Below are 10,192 nucleotides of genomic sequence, written 5' to 3'. Positions count from 1 at the left end.
ATTTTGGCTTTCAAATAATTGATCAAATAGGCCGTGATTAGACGAAACTGAATCGTCATTAACGTGATTAATAAAATATTAATTGTTAATTAAATCGATAGCACTTGCTTTCATCAGCTCCAGGCTTTCGTGGGGCACGAAAGATGAAGTTCGACATCTTGGCGTGGAATTTAATGTAATTTTTCTTTGGTTTTTGGGATCAAGCGTGATTGTGAGGTCGTATAGCTCTGGGCAAGGCATTTATTGATACGATTTCCTCTTCCGTGAATATTTCCACGAAACACGCGGGAGGCAGACCCACACTTCCCCCTTAAAAAAGAATCCTGTAGCGTTACCAGGCATGTACGAAAACACGGCTCGTGCCGTGCTAAAGAAACTCCTTGATCTTTGACAAACCCCTTTGTATTCATTCACTGTGTATGACTGTTTCATCGTTTTCCTAATTACTCAAACATGTTTAGCTTACAGCTTTTGTTCTTTAAAGAAAACTAACATTTTCGTATGGTTTTTAAATAATTACCGGCCGGCATGCGATCGCTGAAGGGTTTTTATGTGGCATTTAACCCCATGCCACCTACATGGCAAGATTCATGACATGAGGAATAAACTACTTTTTAACATTTTGCAGTCTCAAATATCGATTGGCAGCCTAATCAGCCCAAAGTATTGATTTGATTGTTACTCCAAAACAACTTTGAAAAACGTTCGCACATCATTTGCAATGAAAAGGAAGTGCCTTAATCACGGACGACAACTTTGCTCTGCAATAACACAAAGGGTTTAATGGTCCGGAGAAAAGCTTAAGAGATACCAATAACTTTGGCTCGTGAGAGAGGAAATCCTTGTACAAACTCAGCCCAACGTGTATGCGCTTCTTTTATGCTTGATAAACAGAAAGTACAAAAATAAGATGTTCCCTCGGACAGCTGCAAAGACGCCGAGATGATCACCTTGAAATTAATAAAATTTTCTAAATTGCACCATTAACATTTTTACATGGTTATTATTTCCATGGCCTCAATGAATTCTGCAAATGTCTGCTCGGGGGGTGAAATGTTGAATTTTTTTCCTGCAATCGCGAGAGACTTGGCGACTTTTGATGGTTATATTACTTTTTTCACTATGCTTATTGAAATCTCTGATAAACATTACATTGTTTTTCTTTGCGCAGAAATAGAAATCTCCTATACTAATTCGCCAAATGAATCTTTAGAAAACTAATTTATCTGTAAATTCGAGACGATATCCGAAAGAGATAAGATAATGTGTCTAATTTGGTTTCTCGTGAATTTAAGAAATCTTTTTTAGACAGGTATAGTTCCTGAAGGTTTACAAATATGCTGAAAGTTTCAATATAACGGCTGAATTCGCTTCATTTTCCAATTGATTCCATTTTTCACCTGTATAGATACCCAACCAGCAAAACGAACCAAGATAGAAATCAAGTCATCTGAATATTAAAATACAACAATTTTTAGTAAACGAGAGAAGAAGTTCTTGGCATTGTATTAAAAGAAAGCGAACAAATTTTAAATACCAATCGCTGCGCACGAAAGCCAAATCAATTTGCCTTTAATTAAAAGAAGTTTCAATTAGTTCAGAACTTGTCAGTATTTCAATATTTTTTTAGCCTAAGGTGTTATGACCGAAGCATTGACTCAAGAGAAATATTCATTTTATGTTACTTATTTGGGGTTGAGGCTTTGATTAATTATTAATTACAACGAAATTTACTGATTAGAATGTGTTCGTACAAAGAGCATAATAAAACCGCGTGCTTCAAGGAACAGTAATGAAAAAGAACTTTTAATGCTAAAGATATCGCAAGCGTTTTGCACAATGAAAATACGACATTTTTAATGTAATTACTTACTTTGTTAAAAAAAAAAACAAAATACACTCCGAAGTTTTACTTTGGTGGTTAGTGACTCTCAAAATATGCTAGTTATCGTTGCAAGTTAATTGGTGCAAATCGCGCTGTACAAAGATCCTAAAGTGATGTTGGTTTATTTGCCTTCTCATAAGCGTCTCCATGTGACATTTCGCGACTACATATGACCGCTTAAATCTGCTATTTGAGTAGTTCCGATCCATTGTTCCGACCTCAAACCAGCACTTTTAATATCACAAACACGGTGAAGTGTCTTTTGTTGACTAGAAAACAATTTGATATTTAAATAAGAAAACTCTTGGTATGTGATATCGAGAGAGCAGTTACTCGCGGTGGCCATGTTTGAAATTTCAGTTTTTTTGTCGTCTGCCTGCACTGAAAATTGTCTGGGCAAAAACACGATTTCTTTTTTCGTGCAACGTGTCGTCTTTGTGTTTGTTGTTTTCATGGCATTAGACTTTCTGTATACTTAGCGCCCGAGTGGATTATCATTTAAATATAATTAATCTCCAAAGAAAGAAGGCGATGCGGTTCAGTGTAAAATGATTGAAATTCTCTTCGCGATGCTTCTAGCATTCGTGACTAAACCTCGCGCTATAAACCGATTTTCCCGCCAAAACAATATTGTTATTGCAACCCCCTTCCGCCTACACCTAACGCTGGTATACTGGCTGAATAAAGTGGCTACATTTTGACTTTTGAGCCCACGGCAAAAATCTTTGCGCCAAAGTCACAATAGACATTCATAAATAATCTCTGGGACTTTTCAGACTTCAGTTGTTCGCATACAAAATCCCAGAGCAAACATACTAAGCTTTTCCACAAAGCTGGTTGACTCACCTGAATTTTGAATATAGCATCGAACCCGCTTCACACAACAGAAAACACAGCCCAGGTTTGAAAACATTGAGCGAGTCTTAATGCTCGAAGAATGCTAAGCTTTCTAAGCGTCACATCTGAAACTGATAGCAATTCACTTGTCAGCGAAACTTAAATCTAATATTGTTCTTGCAGGCCTTGTTTCTCTTTTTTAATATATTAAATTTAGCATTCATACTGATTCGACTATTACAGTAGTCTATTCATTTTCAGACCCTTAAAAACCAATATGTCTGATACACATTAAGCAATTTCTTTTAAAAACTTCATGGCGTACTCTAAACTGCTTTATAGTCTTTTATGAGAACACAAAACGAAAGCTGTATGATTGAGTTAAATAAATTAAATTTTCTTAAAGAAGATCTCTTGTCTCCATCACAAGATGCGGCCTCCATTTCTTAGTGTATCGCTGTCAGTTCTCAGTTTCTGTCTCGGCCAAGAGTGGCTTATTGGCGCAGAAAGAGAAAGAAGAAACAAAACTCGTTTTCCTTCATATATCAACCGCGAGCTAAAAGGCATCGCTAAAGTGCTCGTGAAATCAGCCGGTCGTGAATGTACAGAATAATCCAGAAATTAGACGAAGCACTGATTATGACAATCTTTAAATCAACCTTTGCTCCTAATGGACTCAAATTCCGTAAACTGTGCTGAACAAGATCCATTTCGCGGTTAATCATCGGATATATACATGCCTTGCTTTAATTTTTGTCTATTTTTTTCATTTCATCGTTTATGAATATATAGAACGGGTGGTAAAACAGACACTATTAAGCCCAAGTATATACAGTGTACTTAAGATGGCGAGTAGCGTTCGATGAGAGTAAGGGCTGTCTTATTGCTTCAGACAGCGGAGTCCATCTATTGCTATGTGGCTATTCCTCCTGTATGAAGAAAACAAGGTCAGTTGGAGAATGCAGCGACGGTGGAGTGAAGAACTCGGGATTTGACGAATTTAATCGAGAAGGTCATCTCTTTTTTCAGGTAGGATCATGGCGAAACAAGCTTTGTTACAGCTATTATTTTCTTGGTAAGCTCAAGTTAGAAAAAGTAGAATTATTTATGAATATCCATTGTAGTTGTCGCGCAACTTTTCTGATACCTAAATCCTAAGTTATTACATTGGTATGCTGATTATCGCCGATTCTTTCAGTTCCTATATCTTTCTTATCTAAAAACTACAACAAAATATTAACTATAAGATTCGTTGCAAATTAGGCCACCAATTTTACAAAGTTTAAACTGAGTAGTATTATCTCAAAGGTTCTTCAATGGATCAAAATTTAAAGGAAATAAATCCAAAATGTTTGATACTGAGCTTATGTCGAAATTTTTGTATTCGCGGTTAAAGAATGCCTTTAGAGGTAAAACTCTTTTGGTGGCCGATCTATCAAAAAATCGTCCTAAAACAGCAGACTGTTGGCGGGAATTTTAATGGTGAGTAGGCGAAGGGAAACCATCTTGTGAACGTAATCGTGAATATGCCATGGAGCAGGTGCTCTACTCAAAGAAGCCAGGATTTCGAGACATCATGTCGCTAAAACACGCTGATGACTTTTAAATATCTGATTTAAAAACAAGTTCTCGGCGAGCACCGAATGAGGCACAAACCCAGCCCTACCCAGCACAGCGGCAAACGGATCTCCTACCGTTTGGAGGAGGACAAGTGGATCGAACAGAACAGAAGAACTCGTGAAAATGCGTAAACTACGAATACAATTCCGTATACTGCTGCAATTACCTCAGAAAAACTCGGTTACTTTCGTCTCCAAAAAAGAAAAACTTAGCTGGCCGTCTTTGTTTTTGGTTTGTTTTAACTCTTTCTCTTATCTGTATAATCTATAGACACCACGAGCTCCGCACTATCGAACTTGTCATAAACAGTTTTTTGGCGTTTGCCGAAAATGTAAATGTACTATGATTTTAATGCGGTTTTTGCGATATTGTACCGTGTTAGGACTACAAATAAAGCTTTTACCATCTGCTTGCGGTTTTTAAGAACGCCTATCAGTTCAGCGTCATTTTTTCTCATATCCTAGGTAAATTTTTATATTTCGTGCCAACCATTCATCAAATCTGCGAGTTTTGTCGTTAAATACGAAATAACGGACTATGTAATTTGTATTAACAAAAACTCCTTGGACAAATTGAAAAAAAAAAAAAAAAAAAAAGATCAAGTTTAACTGGCTGCCTCTGCTTTCTCACGTTTAAGAATCTTAGATGACTTTTATTGCTTTAATTTCTTATTTTTCTGGCTGTTTCATCAAGAGCGTTAGGAATAACTTTGAAGTAAGGCTTGAGAAAGAGAACTTCCTTGAGACATTGGATCTTTTCTTATTGTTTTTTATTACTTTTTACTTAATCAGTGTCATTTATATTGTAGGTTTTATTGTTATTGTTTAGTAGCAAAATCTCCTTTCTGTTTTATGGAGTGCACGCGAGCTCTTTCATACAACTCAATGATAGGTCGCGAATAGACACATGTATTATCAGTGCGTTTGGTTTAACTTAGAGAGAGAGTTAAGTAAAGTCTGCATTGGCTTTCTTCGCGTTCTCAAGAATTTCGTGCCGAAAGCTAAATCATCGAAAGAACTTGTTTGTTAAAAAGGATTCGTTTTCGTTGTTTTAAAGGTAGTATCCAAACACATGATATCACCTTAAAAGATGAAAACTGTATAACTTATTATCTCTCAGAGTTCTGCTGAAATATATTTTCTGGAAATCGCTCACGGTCAACCTAACTCCACTTGTACTCTTAATACTTTGTTTTTTAGATTCCAGACCTTTATAATTTTTACATTGTAAAAATTGCAATACATAACAAGGAGAAAATGTAGAAATGCAAAAAGAAAGGAATATTCCAATACTTTGAAATAATTCTCACTTCTCATTAGGTCAGTGTAGTTGTGGTATCTTTTCCATTTGGATTCAATATTTCATTGTGTGTCAAAATGGATAGCTGTCAAAAGTTCATGATAAAGTTGCGCCATTTGCATTACGAGATGAAGGTTACTTCAGTGCCAAGGTTTCCTGTGGATAGAACTTAACTTCAGAATGACTTGCTTATGGAATTCAGACGTAGAATTGTAATCTTCGTATTCTCTACACTTAAGATTACTACTATTCGTAATCATAAGGGCTCGTTTTCTGCGATTAAGTCTTCTTTGCAACCAAAGCCTGTAATTACCTAAAATTTAATCATTTTTACCTCGTTAGACCAGTCATGGTTGACAGTCTTGTAGATCTTATTATATCGTATTTGTGACTGAGTGTTTTCGCTAGTGGTTGAAATAAAATCTTAAAAAAAGGCACGAAATGGACTCGAATCATGGCGCTTTTATCGACTTAGCGATCACGTTGACTTCATGCTTCAGGTAGTTGTCGTCAAGTTTAAATCAGAGATTTAAAGGTGACATCGAATCCACCGAGTTTTTCTAAATACTTAGTAGATATACCCTGCACGGAGAAGTTCGATTAACGTGTGAAAAATTGATACTTTGTGATCCCACAACTGTGGCACTCCGTGTTACAGTTTGTTGTTTAGAATATAGCGAGGGCGTTGTTTGAGGCCAGTGCTTCGAAAAAAGTAAAAAAAAAAAATTGCACCATGCTTTTAAGAGTTGTTCTTCGAAACTGCACGAGATGTTGTAACTCACGTTTGTAATGGAGGACAATTTCGGTAAATTAATGAATGGTTTAAACAATAGAAGACTCATATTAAGTCAGTTGATTTTATTTGGTGTTTCGTAAACGATAATTGAGAGTTTTCAGGGAACTGCCGGGCATGTGAATAGACCAAAAGCTAATAGTAAAAAGAATAGTGTCAGTAAATCAGCTTTGTATGAATAATTCTAATAACGCCCGAGAATATCTTCTTCCATAAGCTTGGATTTTTGCCCCTCTAACGTTTCCACGTAGATATAAATCAGCGGAGTTATAACGTACTTTTGCATAAAGTTTTCTGGAAGCAATACTTGGAGTCGAATTTTGCTTTTACCATGTATATATTGCGAAAGGTATTGCGATTTTGAACTTGAGTTATGCCACTTGTCTCATTCACGGTGGATGTATCAGGTTTATTTCAGTTGCTAAGATTAAGGACTCTAAAAATCTTGATAGCTAACTCTGATCTGACGCTATCCACCACCGTGCATATTCCTTTGGTGCATTTTTCTATCGTTAAAATATTCGACGATTTTCTGATGATGCATTCATTCATTAGCACTACTGTTCTTCTATCTCTTAGTTTAAGTTTTAGAATACAGTTTGGTTGATGGTTTATTTTGAATATACACGAAAACCTATATTATACTACTTTTATAAATGAAATAAATTACACGAAGTGTTGATATTCGTGCTTAATTCTAATAACACTTTGTTTCTTTCAAAAATCGCGTAAGGCGCATTAAATACGGCGACGAAGTTCAAAACAACATTTTTAATTTCTTTAGTGTAAGAATATCATTCGCAGATCAAGTCCACGGACGGATTTTAATTTTAGATGTACTTTTTTCTAAATACTAGGAATTTCAAAACATGCAAATTTACCTTCTGTATCAGAGAAGTCACGGAAAACAATTTATCTTATCATAGGTCTCAAACGGTGGAGATAGATTGTCACAACCGTCCTTTGCTAAATGGTGAGATTGCTAGTGTCGTAAACAAGCGAACTGAGCTAAGAAGTGCGTTCGAGAACTTCTACAGTCGTTTTGAAATCTCACGGCGGTTTTTAGTTATTCTGTTTTTCATGTTAGGTAAATAAATGCCTCCCTAGCCCGTCTTAAGCGTTCGCGCGTGTGCTAAAACCAGAAAGCTCTTGTAGATAATGATGGTGGTAAAAACCACGCTTTTCAGAAAGCGGGAAGACGTCATGAAACTAACGACTTGAATAGATATCCTTTGGCTTTGCCACCTTAACTGATCGTATGTCTAGATAAAAGTCGTGAGTGTCATACAAACAAACAAATTTGTTGCATTTTCGTTTTTCTTTTTTAATTTCGTTTGCACTGAATCCATTAGAATGTAGCGTTTGTAGAATTTGTGTCATATTTTCTTGGCCAATCGAGGCTGCTTCCATGCGCTAAATGAAAATTTCGCACTTCAAAACGTGCAAAAATGATGAAATAGAAATGTTACGACAAGGGCACAGTTCCCAAACGCATAACAAGCGCCTTTCTTAGAAATTCAAATGTGGTCCATATTACGGCGATATTACTGCGTTCACTGTCTCTGGTGTCTTTCACGTCTAGAAATCAGTACAAACGTAATTTTTTAAATGGCTTATCGGAAGGGTTGATTCTTATCTTGTCTTCAATTTGACGTCCTGTTAATTTGATGAAAATAATAATTTCCAAGTTACCCAGTTCAGAAATATGAGGGTTGGTTTTCGTACAGTTGCCAATGGCACTGACGCTAAAAACTGGCTGGACTTAATGAATTGTGTAGGTTATAAGGTGTTCTTTTCGGATTTTAAAATTATAGACTGTAACTGAAAATTTTTAAAGAAATATAGTGCAGTTTGATTTCAGTTTCATGCTATCGTTTTGTCGTGAAGGCAAACAACAAAACCTGTCTATGCCGTGAAGGTAATCGTCCTTTTAGAAAGATAGTTAAGCTGGAAAATAAATAAAATTTCAATTTCAAGTTTTTCTTGTGTGCTAATTCTTTCTGTGGCTTAAAATTATATCAGGCATTACCTTGCCCTTATCTTGTGCTGACTCTGGTCTGAAACCCAAACAATCTATACCAAGTACGTACAAAATTTAAAATATGGCCACGCAGGCCTTCTTGCTTTTCGATAGTCATACCTGTAGACCTTTTTTTTTTTAAGCTGCCCACAAGTTTTTGGTTGCTGCACATTTTTTGTTGTTCTACCGTGTTGAAATTATCCTTCACTCATCATCGGCGTCAGGTTATTTTAGAAAATCTTTGCGAAGGTTCATAACTCAGTTGGCGGAGTGTCTTACAACAAAATCTCGTCAAAGCTTAAAAATAGTTCTAGACTTCGTTTACTTTATCACGGCAAAGTTCGATTTTAGCCTGACATTACATGTTACATAACCCGTGCATACATGTATATGGTGTACTAAAAAGGAATTTAAAATTATTATCTTAAGTAATACAAGCGACGTACAAGATATTTCTTCCGTCGCTTTCAGTTCGTTTTTTCAGTAGTAGCGATCTAGTAAAAACAACTTTCGCTATAAATCTTTAATAAGGAAACTGCAACTGTCTGCCTTCACGTAAAGCCACTGTTTTTCCTATCCGAAATAAACCGTTTTTCTGATTCAACAGACATTGCGTGTGTATTTACCTAAAGATATAGAGGTTACCCATGATCGATCAAATTTGGGGTAAAAGTATAAATGTCTTTAATCTCTGAGTTTTATGAATTGTCGTTTGCAAACGGGAGGAGTGTTTGAAGTTTAGTGAAGTTTGTGGTTTGCTCTGTCAAAACTCAATGCCATTTTGAACTGTGGACGCCCATTTCCCTTTGCCAATGGGGCACATGAAAGACGGTAATGAAAGAAAGTAATAAATAGTACAATTAATCGCCTAATTGCGACTTAGCACCGGGTTATTAAAAAGAAATATGAATAAAGGAATTACAATCGTAGCCGAAAATTAGTATTGTGCTATTATTGATCACACAAACTTAACGAAAAGCCGTTTTATATTTCCATTCTTTCAGAAGTACAAAATTGGCGGCACGGATCACAGTCCGTTTCGGCGGATATCTCTAATTCGCACGGCATAATGAAGTTTGGGCGGAAAGGGTCTAATGAACTTTGCGTAATTTGTGTTTAATTCGTCCACGAGCTTGAAATTTAAGCCGGTAGGAATGGTCATTAGAGAAACTAACTTCAGGAAAAAGTCATTAAGACGATTTTGTTAGTTTATTCTTCTTGCAATTTCGTGTTTTGCTATAGAATGTTTGTTCTTTGCTTCAGCAGAGCATGGTGCACCGTTTTAGTTTGAAGTCATAAACTTTGTCATTTGAAATAGAACCTTCAGTGAATATAATTAAGATGCCATTTTTTGATTAGATGTTTTTTGATTCCTCGCGCACTAATTCGATTTGTTTTTAGCAGATTTTTGTATTGTATTCTCGCGCTGTGAAATGCATGAATCTGCCTTGATGGATTTAACGCACTGCCTGCACAGCGGGATATTATAAAACATACCAAATGCGCCATGGAGCGAAAACACAATGGCCACGTTGGGTAAAATAACCTATTTTTGCTGCATCCAAGGGAAAAGACGTATGGGCACTTAACCTTTTTGTGTAACTTTTCAAAGGTGCTTATTCTGAAACAGAAGGAAGGCGTGTTTCATGTGTTTTCCATTCTTCATCTGATCCTCAAATGTCCACGCCATTACAAAGAATCCAATAAAAAACGTTTACAACAAGAAGTATATATCTCA

Source organism: Orbicella franksi, chromosome 1, assembly GCF_964199315.1.
Source record: "Orbicella franksi chromosome 1, jaOrbFran1.1, whole genome shotgun sequence".
Taxonomy (NCBI): domain Eukaryota; kingdom Metazoa; phylum Cnidaria; class Anthozoa; order Scleractinia; family Merulinidae; genus Orbicella; species Orbicella franksi.
Note: the sequence above shows the minus strand (reverse complement) of the source record.